At 34.2% G+C, this 18,933-nt stretch overlaps 1 protein-coding gene across 1 annotated transcript in view; it reads left to right on the forward strand.

Moving 5' to 3' along the window:
- The window catches only part of mtnr1aa (melatonin receptor 1A a), a 94,669-nt gene that overhangs the window by 8,028 nt on the left and 67,708 nt on the right, over window positions 1-18,933 (forward strand). The window lies entirely within an intron of this gene.

The raw sequence follows: 18,933 nt of genomic DNA on the forward strand, positions 1-18,933 counted from the left end.
TTCTGGATTTCTCGAGAACATCTCAAGACCCTTGCTGTCATGGAGGATGAGAGAGCTCTCAGATTTCATCTAAAATGTCTTAATTTGTGTTCAGAAGATGAACGAAGGTCTCAGGGGATTGACATGAGCAATCAAAAACAGAACTTTTATTTTTAGATATCTATCCTTTTAAAAAGTCTATTGTTAGGTTGAAGTGGGCAATACGCATGTGCAACCTTCAGCACACATTTCAATTTCACTTGGCTCAATGATTCATGTGGCAACATTCTTATCATCTGTTGGCTAGATGTGTATTTGATCAAATTCCTAAATTGCTTTCTGATTGGTCAGAATTAATGTGAGGGAAAATGCTATGGCATCTCCCTAATGTAAAATAAAGGACAATCTGTTAAACCTGTCCTCATCCAAAAATTCACAGCACAGCTGACTATATCAGCAGCTGGTTTAATTAAAAAATGCACAGTACTTTTTGTAGACTGGTGTATATACAGTTTAAGTCAGAATTATTAACCCCTCTTAGATTTTTTTTCTTCTTTTTAAAAATTTTTCCAAATGATGTTCAACAGAGCAAGGAAATTTTCACAGTATATTTGATAATATTTTTTCTTCAGGATAAAGTCTTATTTGTTTTATTTCGGCTAGAATAAATGCAGTTTTTAATGTTTAAAAACCATTTTAAGGTCAAAATTATTAGCCCCTTTAAGCTTTATTTTGTTCCATAGTCTACAGAGCAAGCCATCGTTATACAATAACTTGCCTAATTACCCTAACCTGCCTAGTTAACCTAATTAACCCCTACCTAGTTAACCTAATTAACCAAGTTAAGCCTTTAAATTTCACTTTAAGCTGTATAGAAGTGTCTTGAAAAATATCTAGTAAAATATTATTTACTGTCATCATGGCAAAGATGAAATAAATCCAATAGTATCTGGATGCAGCCTTTATAATGCAAGCTGAGATTGCATCACTCAGCGACGCAATGTCAGACACAATGCACTCAATGGAGTGAGTGACGTCATTGTGACGGGTAGGGTTAGGGGTGTGGTATATGTCTATAAGCATGTGTGTGTGTGTGTGTGTGTGTGTGTGTGTGTGTGTGTAAAGACTTCTTTAGCATAACGTATTAGCTTGCAGTTCAAGTTCACCTGTGTTTAACTGATCAGAATGACTGTTTAAATTAAACTCATTTATGGTAAAGCTCAGTTTTCAGCAGCTATTACTATCAAAAACATTTTAATATGCTGTATAAAACCCTGTTTTCAGAATTTAGCATAGATCAGAATTTTAAACAATTTACTTTGACTGTCAGATGGTTATTTGTGAAAAGGATAATTTTTAAGGTATTATTTAACTTAAATTTCAATTTGACATCAGAAACAGTGACCGACCACAAATTATATATATATATATATATATATATATATATATATATATATATATATATATATATATATATATATATATATATATATATAAAACAAAGTTAATATAATGCTTTAATAAAATTATAGACTGATGTTTCATCAAAAGTTGTTTGTTTATGCTCTGGGTGATATGGCAAAAATGCAAACTTTATATATTTTTTTTCCATATTGAACAATAACATACGATTGAACAATTCATTTTGATATAACTTTTATAGCTGGACACATTAACAACTTATCCCGACAATGACTGATGCAATGAAAATTAGACTGTTCATTAAATTACAATTTAAAATATTGTTTATTAACAAAAACCGATTACACATTTGACCTTATATGAAAACAAATAGTAAAATACATTTAAAAAGACTAATCTGTTTAAGGTCTGGCATTAAGAAGTAAATTAAATGTGAAAACAAAAGCAAAAAAATCTACACTAAAACTTACAGCAAAACAAATTGTAAAACTTTCAGGGTTTATTTGGGTGACACTTTTTTAGGTGATGGGATATGTTGGTTGTGTTGCCAGACATGGTTTTTACAAACCATTTACATTTTCATACAACATTTTTTTCTTCCAACTAATAAGCATAGCAGGGCTACTAACTTAAATCAATCGCTCTATGGAAAATACACATTTTTAATGATCTGCTTTAATCCCCATATGTAAAGTTGTGGACGCGTATCACAGCGCAAAACATAACCTTATGCTTTAAATGTCGATGCTTAATGGGTCATTGATATGGTCTGTAGATTGAAAGGGTGACCGACAATCAATTGATCATTGAGTAAACGTTAACTTGCCTAATATATAGGCCTACGTATGAGTATATTTATGCAGTTAACCGACACACCAAATGAGGGGCCGGAGAGATATGACTTGCAATATAAGTGATGACAACAACAATATAAGAGCCCATATGCTGTATTTTTGCTTTTTAAGACACCCACGTTGGCTTTTTCTACATTAAAATGTTATCATGTTGTATTTTGAAACTACATAACATCACTGCATTGTACAATGTGGCTTTTTTTTACAAACATATTGAAATGTTGTATTGCTTTATCACGGCGGTAACAAAATCAGTTACCATCACAGACCTAGTTGTTGCATATTGCTGCTGTGGGATTGGCTCTTAGATCAATATCGAGTAGAAATGTCCAGAGCTTATCATCATTATTGAATAAAATTTTATCGCAATTCTATATAATATTGTTTATTGGCCCAGCTCTAGCTCTCAGTATGATTATGTGATTTATTTTCATCTTGAAACACCATTCAAAACTAATCTTTATTGAGAAATTATAAAAAAAGATGACTAAGGCTGATATGATTTAAGATAATTTATGATATGATTTTCAGATAATTAATATCTTGTCTCCACTTTTTTAGTTAAATAGTATTTTTTTAGAGAATGTTTTAATCAGTTGAATTTGTGCTATTCAGCTTTAAAAACAGTAGATGATGGCGTTTGTGTTTAATAAAGGTTCTACATGTTATACATTTTGTTTATAACGGAAATTAAACTGAATGCATGTTGGCCAAATGTTAGCTGTGAATCTTAGTATGTTAAGCTTTAACAGTGTAGATTTGATGACTGAGTAAAATAGCAAATTTATGATGACTAGTACACCAAATATGCTTCATTACCGCTCAGTGTTCATATGTTTCCCTCTTGTGTTCTCACTATTAAGCCTGATATAATTTGTTTTTCACTGCTAATTCTTTGTTTATATTGGCTCATTTGTCTTTCCGTTTCTGCGTCTTGTTGGTCTGTGCTTATTTGGTTTATTCACACACCACATTGTTTCATTAACATCACTGTTACTGCAGTGTCGTTGTTTATTGTTGAATAATTTGGGTGCGTGTGTTGGGTGAGAGTTATACAGGCTAAAGGCTGTAAGTGAAAAGTGGGAAGGGTTTGCATACTCTAATAACCGTATAGCCAGGGAATTAGAGCAGATAATTACTTTTATATCCTTTCCAATTTTGTAAAGGTATTGGTTACTTGACCCAATCCGCTGATTTAGTGTTTACAGTGTAGATATAGTTGATTTACTGTACATTGGTGGGAAAGAATCAAAGTTCCTACTTCTACTTCACTGCAACTTTAAACTCAGTCCAGTGGAGAAAGCTGTAGGGCTGGCTATGAAAAGAAAGTCAGAGGGTTTTTAGCTTTGTGAGATTTTTACACTCTGCATGGAAGGAAGTACACTGGGGATTCCTGCTGTGGCCATATACACACCGCTGCCAAATTTGGTTTTCAGTTCACCTTTTATGACTTAAATTGTTCTGTAAAAATAATCTGTTATGGCAATTATATAGCTGCTCTGGTATGGGCTGGGTGATTATTGCAAAATTATGATGATATAATGTTTCATATCATATCAATAAATAATGAATATTTAAAAAGAAATCCATTTAGGAATAATAGGATTCCTAATTTCTAGGATTTTTTATTAAACCACTTTTTAAAATTTTATTTCCTTTTTAATTTACCAACATTACTAAGGTGAAAATGAATACACTTTGAACAAAACAAATTATGATAATCAAATCTGAGCTTTCAAGTAAAGGAACCAACCATTGTTTTTCAAATATTGCAACATTACAATTTGTAAATTTGGATGACTATTACCCCCATACTAAAAAAATCTTTCAAATGGGGAGCTATTGGCTGGGATGCACAACGAAAGAAACCAAAAAGCCACTCTGGCGACATCCTTTTTTATTTACAATGTCCTCACTGCTGCTAGCCACAGCACAAATTTTTCCGTGTTTTGTTATTCTGACCTAGGGATGCAAGGATTAACCGATTTCACTATTAACCGCACTTTAATTCATCACAGTTAATTAATCATAAAGGCTTCTCCTCACCATGTTTCTGCAACGGAAGAAAACTGCAGAAACCAAAAGTTATGCCTACTGTGCCAAAATTCCAAGCGTGTACACTAAGGCTAATAATCACGCACACTGGATTAACTTTGGCTGAGACAATATTAACTAAAGGTCGTTCAAATATCGCAGTCCCCGAGGGACACGACGCGCTCACGCACGCTTTCCAGGTGCACCTAGTTAAAAGAATGCAGTGAGTGCACCGCGAGAAGACAAGAACTGGACCATTCAGCTTCATACAGTTTCAGAAATAAAGGTACGCGAGCTGTCACTGGGGTGGTACCTTTTCAAAAGTATATATTAGTACCTAAAAATTTTAAGCGAAACACTTAGGTACTTTTTAGGTATTAATATGTATCCTTGAGGTATTAATATGGACCTTTTAGGTATAAATTTGTACCTGTTGAAAAGGTACCACCCCAGTGACAGCTCGCATACCTTTATCTCTGAGAGTGTACTTTGTATGGAATATACACATTTCTACTCCAAAGAGGAAAAAAAAAAATTTTTTAATACCAAACCATTTTGTAATATAGTTAATCAAAAGTGCCTTTCAGACAGGCTCAGAAGCCTTTCACTATATTTGTTCGTTTTAAAAGGGAAATAATTAGCTAATGTGTTTATTTACTGTATGATAGACAAACACAATCTTTTTAATTGGTTATTTTTATTTATTTGTGCTGTATTAATTGGTTGCGGAGCAGCAATAAATAACACAATAAAATATAAAGAGATAAAAAATATTATATATAATTGTACAACCAAAATCTATAATCGCTTCATCCCTATTTTGGCCTGAGGTGGCGATGACGCAACTCAAAACTCGTATGTAAAAAGTGTGAGTTTGTTCTCGAGCTACCCTGCGTTTCATGTGATTAGGGCACTTAAACCGTTTTCTCATAGAACAACAAACGGACAAACCATTGCTGCAGCTCCGATACAAGTTTTACTTATGGAGAGAATTCAAAAGCACTGCAGTGTTTGGGTCCTCTGTGTTTGTCTGAAGCAATTAGTCTGCTGTTATTAATGAAATGTGTATATTCCATACAAAGTGTAATGCAGATTGGCTAATTCTACTTCGCCCACCCTTACTCTGGTAACACAACAACTATAGCAATATAAAGAAATAAACCAACGCTGTAGTGTTCTACAACTATAGGGTATATTATACTACAGTGCATCACAGTTTATTGTAGAGCTGCACAATATTGGAAAAAAAACCTGACATTGTGATGTTTTATTTGTTTGCATACGTATTGCATTCTTTTTTTTGAGTAAACCTTCACCAGATGAAATGAATTCAGAAATGAATTTAGGCTCTATTTAGAAAGAATCTATAATTTTAGATTGATTGAAGTGCATCTACATGCAATATAACAAACCCATCACCAAGCATTGATAAACACAGTGGAGCAAAGATACATTTAAAATAAACAGTATTTTATGGTTTTCTGGGAGTTTAGTAGTGTTCAGGAAAAAATAGAATAATCAAATAATACTATATAGTCTTCAATCTATATACGCATAAAAACAATCTATTTTACAAACATTGTATAATTCAGTTATTGTGCCTGAATGCTTTAAACTGGCTTGAAAAGCTGTCACATACTTTAAAAAACATACAAATGATAAAGATTTTAGTAATTTTTTGGTTAAACGTTTTTAATGACTTCACAAATCATGTATGTTTATTATTAACCTGATTCGACATGTGACCATTGCAACTGAAAAGACATATCATGCAGTTCTAGTTTACTGTAGCAAAAATGTAACTTTACTGCAGTGTTTTTTAAAGTTTGTCAGTTCACTATAGTTAACATTACATTATGATGTAGCAATTACTGTGAAAGAGTTGTAAATACTATAATATACAATGCACTTTACTATGGTTTAAAAACAATGTAGTTTTTACTATAAATTACTGCAGTATTGTCTCCTGGTACTGTACTGTATGTCAGTACGCTTTCAGAAAAGAAATGACACAGTGGTACAAATAATGTTTCTTAAGGAACAGTTTTGTACCTTTGTAAAAGTTGTACCTTATATAGTACAGAAAAGATCTCTTATGATACTGTTCTGTACCTTTTATGGTACAATTGAAATGAAGGTACACAATTAGTCTCATAAAAAAGGTACATAAGTGTTGAACAACTCCTTTATTACAATATCTATGAAAATAAATATGACTGGAAAGGCAAAGTGATTTTATGAATAATTTCCATATTAAAAGAGGAATCATCATTTAAAAGCAAATGTTTAAAGAAACTCATAAACATTAATTATTAAGTTCTATAATACAAAATAAAAGGTAAAACAAAACTATAGGTATTGTAAACTAAACATTTAAGGTATTTTTAATAAACTTTTGGGAAGCATTTTCTGATAAATACATTTTCATTATTGATATCCGCACCTTTTGGTGTTTGCTTTCCACTACACACATAAGCAGGCAAAAGTCCTGCATATGCAAAGTGTTCATGCAGACATTTTAGTATTGTAAAAGTAATCAAACTTTGTGCATATTTCGCTACCATACTTTTGCATAATTCCATTTCTATTTTAAAATTAAGTAAATTAAATGAACTTTTAAGTGATTACAAAGGTTTTGTTGGACAATTAGAAAATAAAATGGTTTATATTGAACATGGGATAATGTATTTCTATAACATTTTTGTGAGAAGTGTTAAAATAATTGATCTTTTGATTTATGTTAGAGTATTTTTTTATTCTTTGTTGTAAATGGAAAAGGTGCATTTACACAAAAAGAAACTTATAAAAAAAACTTTGTTTAAAAATGTATTTGATGTTTTATATTTACTGAAAATAAATTGACGCATTTTGGATAAAGCAAAATGCCTTTAAATAGTTCTTGAAGGAACACATTTGACACTGTTACAAAGGTACAAAGTGTGCTGTCACTGTAGTGATACCTTCAAGGATCAGATTTGTACCTTTGATGAAGGCACAATATTGTATCTGCAGGTTTTAAAAACTAAAGGTGCTATTTTGGTTTCCCATGGTACAAATCATGTCCTTAAAGTTACAAACTGATATGCTACAATTTTTTGTCTTTAAGGTAGAATTCTGTTTCATAAAATGGTACTGCCCAGTGACAAGGGTTTGTACCTTCATTGGTACAATATTCTACCATGTTTTCTGAGATTCATTCTGAGGAACAATGAATCTGAAACTAGCGTTGACATAAATCCTAAATAAAGTGAAAATATAATGTTCATATATTTCACAGGACTGAGGCCTTTTAAATTAATCATTTAATTTATTTCATAGTTTATGTTTCATGTTTTAGATTTGAAAATACACTTGGTTTAATAACTTCTTAAATGTCACTTCGGGTGAATAGACTTTAAGTGGAGGAACAGATTTGATTCAATCTTTTTTTGTGTGTGTTTGAAGATGGATTTGGGATGACATGAGAGTGAGTAAATGATGAAAGAATTTTCATTTTGGGGTGAACTAACCCTTAAAGTAGGCTTTTTAAAAATAGAGTCAAAGGACCACCGGGAATGCTACGGAGTGTTTGTTGTAAAAATTTCACATTTAATATAATGCTCGAGATATCTAGGAATCAGAAGTAATGTGTTTCCATTAGGCAATAAGCTGAAGAAGGGATTTGTCCCATCTTGACTCTGTAAGCTTTTATAGGCATATAGAGTTTCAAGGGAGAGTTAAAGTAACAGTGCACTCTACTGTAAGAAACATCCTCTGCTTTTGTGGCCCCATGAGTCTGACCTCTCTGCACATTTAGGTAACATGTCCTGCTCTTTCTTCATGTGTGCCCCACTAACCATATCCTAACTTTAAGAGAACGTTTAAGAGAAAACTCAAGTGTTCGCAGTTCAGCTTAATTTTTTATCTGCTTCTACAAAAGAAAAATGGACACACTGACTGCATGTGATGTGTATTGCTTTTCTAGATCGATTGCTGGATTCATCCTTTTCAAAATATAATCTTCAGCAAGTTTTCATTTTGTTAAATGCATTTGAAGGGCTCCAAAATGTAGATCTTGCTTTTTATCTATCATCCGTTAAATGCTTATTATTTATATGTTCTCATTATTAGCAGAATTATAGGTTATTAAAGGGTTAGTACATGTTAAAAAAATAAATGCTGATATTAATTACACTTCATTGGACCTTTGTTTATCTTCAGAACACAAATTAAGATAGAATAAATAATTTTAGAAGAAATCCGAGAGTTTACACTTTTTTTTTTCTTCAGATCCTTCAGATTTTCTTCAGATTCTTTGCTATCTGATTTGTGAAAACTTTTTAATTTACACTTTATCTCTCTGATAAACGGATATGATTCTGATCTTTAAATCCTGTGATATATCAAAGACTATAGAATACATAGAATACATCATGCTGGAATCTCAGTGACTTGCTTCACAGACATAAAAAATATAACTAAATAAAGCTTGAAATCTGTACTTTTAAATGAACCAAGTGCACTTGAAAGTGAAAGTTTTTTTTTTTTTTTTGGTTTTGTAATCTGTATGAAACGAACACGAGGTGCAGTCCATCCTATCAAAGGCCCATCACATGACAGCAACTACTCAAACGCCCACAAACTTGTAAACAAAGAGTTGCTGTCATTTCTGGAGGAGATTCACCATGAAGACCAAGTTGTGGATTACTTCAGAAGACCAGTGCAAACAGACAATCGTTATCCACAGTAGAGCTGTAATCGGGCCGTAAAATTTAGGCCTAATAGAGCCTGAGCCCGACTGAATTCGGCCCGAGCCCGACAAGTACATTTTGATTGACAGCCCAAATCTGTTTATACCCCGACATTATTCAAGTGTGCACCTGCACACATATCTTTTTTTTATGAATGAGTCGTTTATACATGTTTTAACATAATTTATTCTTAACAAACATAGGCTATAGGCCACTTGAAAGTTGGAACAAAGAAAAAATAAGTACTCTGTATTTAAGAAGTAAGTAAGAAATTAAGCCCTAACCCATTGGGTCCCGACGTGTCCGGTCGGGTTCGGGCAAAGATCTTCAGCTCTAATCCACAGGATGATCATATGTAGAACAGCTATAAATGAGGTTGGTGTTGTGATCTCGTTCCCTTCGAGTGCCCACACTCATTAGCTTGGGCAACCTGAAAATATGCCGATTTTGTTTGATTCGGACGTTTAGAAATGAAACCTATGAGACAGTTGTTGTTTAAGGTTATTTGTGGTTCCAAAAATGTAATGTAATCGAAAGCTTGGCAAACAGTTTTGAAGAATTTGATGTTTCCCCATTGAGACAGAATGCCCGAGCATACTGCCCGAGAGGTGTTTAAAAGATGAAACCAAGTGAATTGATTTGCATTAAAGGGACTTTGGCTATATGCAAATTCGCTATGTGCATTATAGGGTCAATTGTCATTAGATTGCCTGTCATATTGCCATTAGAGTCAGCAGATCAACACACAAGCATCATATTTCTTGTAGTAAATGTACACCCTAATCGGACATAGAAGACATTTTCAAAGTCAAACTCAAACAAAGCCATTTTTGCTGTTTTTTTTGCCACAAAAATATTCTTGGAGCTTTGTAAGATTATAGTTTATTATTAATCATAAAGATTAATATGATTATAATAAAGAGGCACCCAGCAAACACACAACATCATAAGACATTAATACTAGGTTACATTTAGGTTGGCAGCATCTAAGGACAATGTTATTTTGACGTCCAATAATGACATGAAGGGATGTTGATATTTGGTTGATTTTAGGTTGCCAACATCTTAAACCAACGTCATATTGATTTCATTTATTCGTCAGGTATGGGAACCAATATCTATTGTCTGATAGATGTCATAGTGGTAACGTCCACACAATGTCAAGCTGTAACATCATTAGATGTTAATATTTGAGTGTTTTTAGGTTTAACGTTGGTAACCAAAATGCAATGTCTCACAAATGTTGGACATTTGACATCGACCTGACATTGGGTTCTGACATCAACCTGAAATCAACCTGACATCAACTTGGCATCAACCTGACATCAACCTGACATTAACCTGACATCCTGTGCCTGCTGGGTAGCTGTTTTATCCGAAATTCCCATATTGATGCCTAGTTAGTATAATTGCAAGCGTCAAATTGGGAACCAATAAAAAGATTTATTTCATTATTGTTTATTAATTTATTTGTACTTACATCCTCTTTCTCAGTTTGTTGAGGGATATGTAGGGCACCCAAATTGTTACTGTCTGCCTTTCTGTTCCAACCATTGTAAGCAACAATCAGCTGTGAAGCTGGTAAATTTCAGGAAGTTGGTGATGTATGCTTCGCTTCAGTCACGTCCCGCTGTGCTCAAGTGTCTGTGTTTGTATACACGGCTGCTTCTGTAACCCCCTGCAGAGCTCAGGTGTTCTGTCGTGTACATGCAGAAGAGTATACACACACACACACACACACACACACACACACACACACACACACACACACACACACACACACACACACACACACACACACACACACACACACACACACACACACACACACACACACACACACACACAAACACAAACCAGCAGCAGCATTTAAATTGTGATTTATAAACTGTGCTATATCTCAACGCTTAATAGTTACTAGAACAGTATAAATTAGATTTAAGGACTGAATTGCAAGACAAAAATGTGTTATAGAATACATGTTTTAAAGCAGTTACATTATTATGTTAATCTTAAATACTTTAATAATTGTAATATTAGTATATTATAAAAGTATTATCAATAATTAGTATATTATATTTACATAATATTCATTTGGATTAATTTACTAGATGCTTTTATCCAAAGCACTGTTCAAATGAGGATAAAAGAAGCACTTTTGGTGATCAGGAGCAGAGATAAGTGCCATGAAAAGTCATAGTTGGTTTAGATTTTTTTTTTTAATCAGACAAACAGGAAAAACAGTTAATAACTATTAAGAGATTGTTAGTCAGTTAAGTGTTAATGAAAGAGATGTGTCTTCAGATGTTTCTTAAAGATGGCCAGAGACCTAGCTGTTTGCATGTTCTATTAACATTATATTTTATAAGTACTGTTGCCTTTTATAAAGATTAATACATTACTTTTCATTTGATAGTTACATCAACTGAGGTGATCTTTCTTCCAGTACTAAGATATAAATACAGTATTGTACATGTTGTGAGTTGATTACTGTGTTTGTACTGAACTGTAAATCAGACAGAGATATCTTTGGAGCACAATTAAAAAGTATGTCTTTGCACATAGAAAAAAACAACAACAATAACAACTGAAATATTATTTGGTAAGTGATATTAAGACTTTACTTTCTTTAGTCATGTTAACCTGGTCATTTGGACACTATAGGTCATGTTCAGTAGATGTATGAAGTCAGTGTGACACATTTGCTCACTTGTCCTAAAAGAGTAACCACGGATAAGTTTATTATATTACTGTATGAACATGTTTCTCTATTTGAGAACGTATCTCTACAAGAACATATTAAAAACTTTTTTGTATGGATGCATGGGGCAGTACTTTCGATAAAAATTGCAAATGTGCTAAATTTGAACTTTAAATAGTTACTGGAACAGCACAGATTTAACTCTGGGACTGAATCCCAAAGCAGAAATGTGTTGGAGAACATTAGTTTTAAAAGTCATGTTACATTATTGTGTTACTTTTAAATGCTTAAATTATTCATTTTAATACTGTTGCTTTTAAATAAAGTTATAAATAATTTTTGCATTGGTTTCTCACAGACAGTAGAATGAGGTGATCTCAGTGTCTGCTGCTCACAGCACGTGTCCTGTGGAAACAAAGTGAATTTGCTTTCACAGAACAGACAAGAACACAGTGTGTTCTCTACATACAGCATCCACAACAATAGCCAAACCCTTCAAAGCCCGAAATACAACTGCAGTGCTTCAGGGTCAAAGAGATATTGTTTTTTTGGCAGCCATTGAAGACCTAAACAGTATTAAACAGTACATGTACAAAAGTTTGTGCAGAAAGTAAAACTGGAACAAATGTTTTCTCATTTCAGGTTTTTTCTTTTGGAAGACAATACACTTAAGCTTTCATCTTTGAATCTCTGCAGGCCTTTTTGATTCACTGATATCTGTAATACACACTATACAAAAGGTAGAGATACCATAAGTCCTATTTAAAAAAAAAATGCATCCATTTGGCTTTTGATTTTTACAGTTGTCGTTGATTTATGTGTTTTTGCATTACTTTTCTACTTCTCTTTAGTCCATGCCTTGTTGCACACCATCGTCGGTCGTCATGTACATACAAACATCCAAATATGAATGTAAATGTATTCACTGATGATTATTAGTGATGATTATTATTGATATTTATTGGTTGCTATCTGGCAAAAACATATCTTGGAATGTTGCGACTGACCAATCAGAATCAAGTATTCCAGACTGCTGTTATCTGAGATAACAACCGCAGAATAACACAGACAAGGAACTTCGAATCATCTTGACACATCGTCAGTGAATGTTCACATCCTTTGCTGCTGTCTTTGACTGTTTACCACCATCTTGCGACTGAATAATACATCAGTCAGTGATGTATTAGCTCCATTCAGTCAGTTTCTGTCATTTTTGCCTTTTTTGTGTCAGTTAGCCATATAAATTACATCCAGGCAGTTGTTATCAGATAATAAAGTCCTTCAGTCTTATACAACAGCCCTCTGTGGTTGGCGCCATCTTGTGACTTCAATAAAACATAGGTTAGTGTTTGCTCCATGAGCTCCATTCATCTGTTTTTATGTCTGCCAGCTTTAGCTTCAATATGCAGATGCTTTGGGAACAAGAATTTCACTGCAACAGCTTTGCTTGTGAAATAGAATTAGCAATCATTTTAAAACAGTGGTCCTCAACCTTTTTATCACCGCAGATCGGTCAACGCTTGACAATTTTACCGGTTGTAGGTTGCTAGGCGACTATTAACCATTTGCTCAGAGGATGACAAGCTGACAAAACGATGCTGTCAGTCTGATACAAATTTTTGTTTATAGAGAGAATAACAAAGCACTGCAGTGTTTGGGTGTTCAGTGTTTATCTGAGATAATTAGTCTACAGAAATGTAAATGTTCCATACAAGCTGAAACTAATCGGTCAGTTCTTGTCATGTGGCTCGCGATGTGCTCGGCTCTCGTAGGATTGTATGATTAGATGCACCCTTTGAATAAAATGACTATAACAATGACAATGATCAGTTCACTTCATTTGCTTAACACTAGAATTACCAAGGCAGTCATTTTAAAATAAAACACACATATCTATAATACCCTGACTTTTCCTAAATATGTGTATATTTCTTTCTAACATAATTATTTTATTAAAATTACAAAACATAACAGAGTTATGTGTATTTCTGCCTAGCACTACCATAGCAGTGAAAATGACTGCATGCATTTTGACTATAAAATATGTGTACCTCTGTTGCCTAGCAACTTCCTGCTAACAAAAACATTTTGATGGCTAAAACATATCTTTATTTCATATATATCTATCAAAACAGCATATTTAGAGCTTTGAAAAAGCCTTCTCCTCTGCTTGTGAAAGTGAAAATGAAAGGAAGATGCTGACATTTGCGCATGGTTGGTCTAGTAGCCTAACTTTACATTTATAGGCATTTATATACCAAAATTATCTAATTTTTAGGGTGATGACTTAATGAAAAATGACGGCAGATGTTCAAAGCTTAAATTTAATATCTCAATAAAAACTTCAATGTAAATATGACATCTTACAGTATATGAGAATGGTCTGATTGGCCTCTATGGTAATTCTAGTAGTTCCAGTGTTAATTAAAGGTATTTGTCGTCAAGGCATTCCATAATTCACAGAAAGCAAGCCAAATGTCTTTAAGGTTACCACTTTCAAGGAAGAAATGAGCATAAAGACATGGAAGTTAACTTAATCTCTGACTTCTTTATTATTTTAATGGTCTACTTCTCATCGCTTAGATGAGTTATCCTTTTTCACTTGGCTAGGATCAATGTGTTCATTTTTCTTTTGTAAGTTATTCCTGTTGTTGTTTGAGCAATTTGCAGCGTGCTGCGATTAAGCTTTTGATTTCCTTTCCGCTAGATGCATGAAGCGTGTGACTTTGGGGTGCTGCGAGTGGAGTTAATGGAGCAGTAAGTGTGAGTTTGTAAGTGAGTGTGTGTGTGTTGATGAATAAGAGCTTGAGTGTTGAGAAATGCGGACATGCATCCGCGTAGAGCTGAAGTAGAGGAGTTATGTGTGTGTGTGTGTGCATGTGAAGCCACTAGAGGTGAGAGACAGTGACCCGAAAAGCAGTCAACATGAAAGCCATTGAAATCACTCATGCCTGCAGTGGGCATTGCAAAACATGTTCTTTAAAAGGCAGAACACGCGTAACACATAGTCCGATGTGTTCTTGCGAAGATGCTTCTCTGGTGCACAGCTTGTTTACTTGTCCTCAGGACCCCTCTGTCAGTCTTTTGGGTTCAATTGCCCCTCCCAACTCTCGCATCTGTTCCCATCCACCTCTTTCTCTGTTTTTACCTCTTTGTGACCCTCTCTCCCTCCCGTTTGTTCTCTCGCTCAGACATATTTTGTTTGGGGTGTGCTCATTCTTTGTGACATCTTTGTCTGTGTGCATCACTCTCAGTCTGTGCCCCCTGCTGCTGGAGGAAGTTAATGTGTACACACATACACGCACACATTTGTACCTGTAGAGAAGCTCTGTCAATAGAGTTTTTCATCAACATAATCTTACACGCATGTATGGGTGAGGTTAATTCCGATAACATTCGGAGCTTTTTGTGCTCAGGTCAACAGTACGTCATTCTTGCAGGGAGAAAAAGGCATGTTTGTTTTCAGCAGAATGCTTTGAATTTAACCTACTCTGTCATTTGTTTACTTCTTAATTAACGTACTTAAAATACAGAAAAAGGATAGTTTAACAAGTAATATTCTGTCAGTATATGTTCAGTCACATGCTGCTCCTTGCCAAATAAACTTTCTCCTTCCAGAAATTGAAGTAATAATAAAATAATAATAAAATAAATAAATTAATTAATAATAATAATAATAATAATAATAATAATAATAATAATAATAATAAGGGCATCATGGTGGCACATTGGGTAGCATAATCGCCTCATAGCAAGAATGTCGCTGGTTCGAGCCCCGACTTGGTCAGTTGGCGTTTCTGTGTGGAGTTTGGATGATCTCTCTGTGTTCGCGTGGGTTTCCTCTGGGTGCTCCGGTTTCCCCCACAGTCCAAAGACATGCGTTATATGTGAATTGAATAAGCTAAATTGGCCATAGAGTGTATGGGTGTTTCCCAGTGTTGTGTTGTGGCTGGAAGGGCATTCCGCTGCATAAAACATGTGCTGTATGAGTTGGCGTTTCATTCCGCTGTTGCGACCCCTGATTAAAAAAGGGACTAAGCCGAAAGGAAAATGAATAAATAAATGAATAATAATAATGATAATGATACTACTACTACTACTACTACTACTACTACTACTAATACTAATACTAATACTAATACTAATAATAATAATAATTTACTTTGGTCCGTATGCATTATTTTTCCTGAATAACTAACATTGGAGTTTAACAGATTAATTTTAGGGAGCGCTATAGAGAGATATACTGCTGATTTAAGAGCTCGCATGGTGCCAATTTGGATTAGTCAATTCACCATTGTCGCTTGTCTTTGGACTGTGGGAGGAAACCAGAGAACCTGGGGGAAACCCATGCAAGCACGAGAGAACATGTAAACTCCGCACTGAAATGTTGACTGGCCTGGTAGGGACTTGAACCAGTGACATTCTTGCTGTGAGGCAGTAGTGCTAACCACTAAGGGTTGTTGGTGCCAGAGGGGCTGGTCTGGGTATTTCAGACCTGAAACTGCTGATCTACTGGGATTTTTACGCACAACCATCTCTTTTCATGATCCTCTCAAAATTAACTTTAATAGGGCATCTGATTTTTCAAGAAATGGTGGCTGCCGCTGTTGCTCTCCTGTCAGAGATTTACACTCTAGTCCAGTAGGGGGTGAAATATATATATAAATTGATTTTTTTTTTTACCACCTGTAGGATTGTAGTACCAGATTGAGCTGTATTTACCCACATTCGTAGCTTTTTTTCAGTTTAAAGAGAGTTGTGATGTACTGGCATATAATTGCATTCAACCAGTTCATTTTTGTTAACATTACTGTTTTCAAGAGTTCACACTTAGCTCATGATTTATAAAAAGCTTGTTTGGCATGCTGTCCCGGGGGAGAGCTCTGAGCTCAAGGGATCTTCGAGTCCAGGGCTCCCTCTCTTAGCGGGGTGAGGGGAGATTGAGCTCAGGTCAATCTCAAAACTTCCCTGCAGCTGAGGCTAAGGTGAACTTCCCGAGAGCAAGACATATAGGAAAAGAGACTTGGCTTTATTTTGTCCATAATGTAGAGCATATTTGGATGATGGGAGGAAACTGGGGAACCCAGGGGAAACCCATGCGGACACGGGTAGAACATGCAAACTCCGCACAGAAATTCCAGATGGTCCAGCAAGGAGCCGGAGCTATTGGTATTCTTGCTGTGAGGCAACAGTGCTAGTCACTGGGACGCCATGCCACCCATTCTGGATAAAGGTGGAAGAAGGGGAGGAGGGGGGTTTCTTCCAGACGAAGATAGTTGTAGAAAGGAAATGAGGGTATAGATAGAAACTTAGGATCCTTTGATTGGAGGATCGTGATTAGCTAATATGAGCTAGCTGGGTCAATCATGAGCATGTGCTCCTCTCGAAATTAGTTTAACATTAAACTTCACTTAATAAATGTCATAAAGTACCCAGGTCATACATAGCCAGACAGTCTACAAAAACCTAACCTACCTATTTAGACTGGAATATATTTATTTGATTAAATGTAACTATTAAATTATTACAACAAAACACAGAATACATCATCTAAACAACGATGTATTCTGTGTTTTGTGGTAATAATTTGGTAATGTGTACATGGAACTTCACCTGTGTTATGGCACCTTGCTGCAATCCCTAAACGTGATAATAAAGTAAAATCTGTGTCTGAAATGTATATTAATTAATTAATTGTTAGTTAGCATTAGCTTTGCTGCTCTTTGTACACTTTAAAGTGTATCACAGTGAGTGTACACAAAATTTCACATAAGATGAAATACAAATCATTAAATAGGAATTCATGCAATATAAAAATTCACATTTTAGCAAAGATTTCCGCATGCAGATTTTGCAGGATTCTCTATAAGTTATTTATAGTTTTAAGTTCTATAACTATATAGTTATAAGTTTATAGTTATAAGTTCTGCATTGTCCAGCAGAAAGCTGCTTGGTTTGAAAATGACTTCTGGCTAGCTGTACTCATAAATCACTACACTGACAAAAGACTTTCATTGTGCATAAAAGTTTGCCGCACCTATAGATGCTGTACTTTCATTTATTGATGCAGATCAGCAAAATCTTCCTTGGGTTTTATGCGCATTCCACTAATACCAATGAGTTTTGTCACATAATTAATTCTCAGTTACACTTTATTTCAAGGTGTCCTTATTACAGTGTAATTATACATTCAAGTACTGAGTAATATTAATTAATAACCTGTACTTACAGTCAGGTTAGCATTAGGATAGGGGTTGGTGTAGGGCTAGTTGCATGTCATTTGAATGCCTGTTGATTTAATGTGTTTGTTTAATTAATTATTAAGTAGGGGTAAAAATAATGTTAAATTATTTACACATATGTCGGTTATTTACATTTTATACAGTTGATTGGTGACTAACATGCAAGTCAATATGTGTGATGAATGCTATAGAATGCAGTTATTTGCCACAAAAATTCAAGATATTGGGGAGAATTTCCCCATTTTAACTTTTATCCCATATTTGTATCCTAGTTAGGAAAAATCATGCAAGTAACACGTTCAGTATCACAAAAGGGTTGCTTTTATCCTGAACAGTACAGGTGCTGTTTGGGTGCAATTTTTGGTTTTATGCAGCTGTCCAGTAAATAAGAAACTGATATTTTTTTGATTATATGTTCTTGTTTGCCAATGAAAATGTTATTTTTATAGTCACATCAGAACTGTTGTGTTTTTAATCAACACACAGTGGTCTTTAAGTTCTATTTTGATCTGCATTTTGAATGAATTGGGTGAACCCGTGATCTAATGGGCCGTTTAAAAAGAGGGATGGTTTAATGAATCAAATAAATTAATAATAACTAAACAACATGCTCATTACAACATTTACTGCCACTTACAGGCAGTTGTCATGATAAAATCATGAATAAAAAAACAGCAATGGATGAGTGAAAGGAAAAGTTTCAGAATAGGAAATTCTGTAATTATCTAAAAATCAATGTTGATGTACCGTAACTTCTGAGGAATGAAATAACAAACAAGCAAGCAAGCAAACAAACAAAAGTAAATTATGAACTAAAGCTTATGTTTAAGAAATTGTTAAATCAAATTAAATCAATTTCCTAAAGCTACATTTTTAAATGTCAATTTTGATGTTTTTTTTTTAATATATTTAGCACAGTTGTAAATTTTTTGAAGATAATTTTCATAGGTAAATTTGTTATTCAATTA

The sequence above is a fragment of the Danio aesculapii genome, chromosome 1 (assembly GCF_903798145.1).
Source record: "Danio aesculapii chromosome 1, fDanAes4.1, whole genome shotgun sequence".
Taxonomy (NCBI): Eukaryota; Metazoa; Chordata; class Actinopteri; order Cypriniformes; family Danionidae; genus Danio; species Danio aesculapii.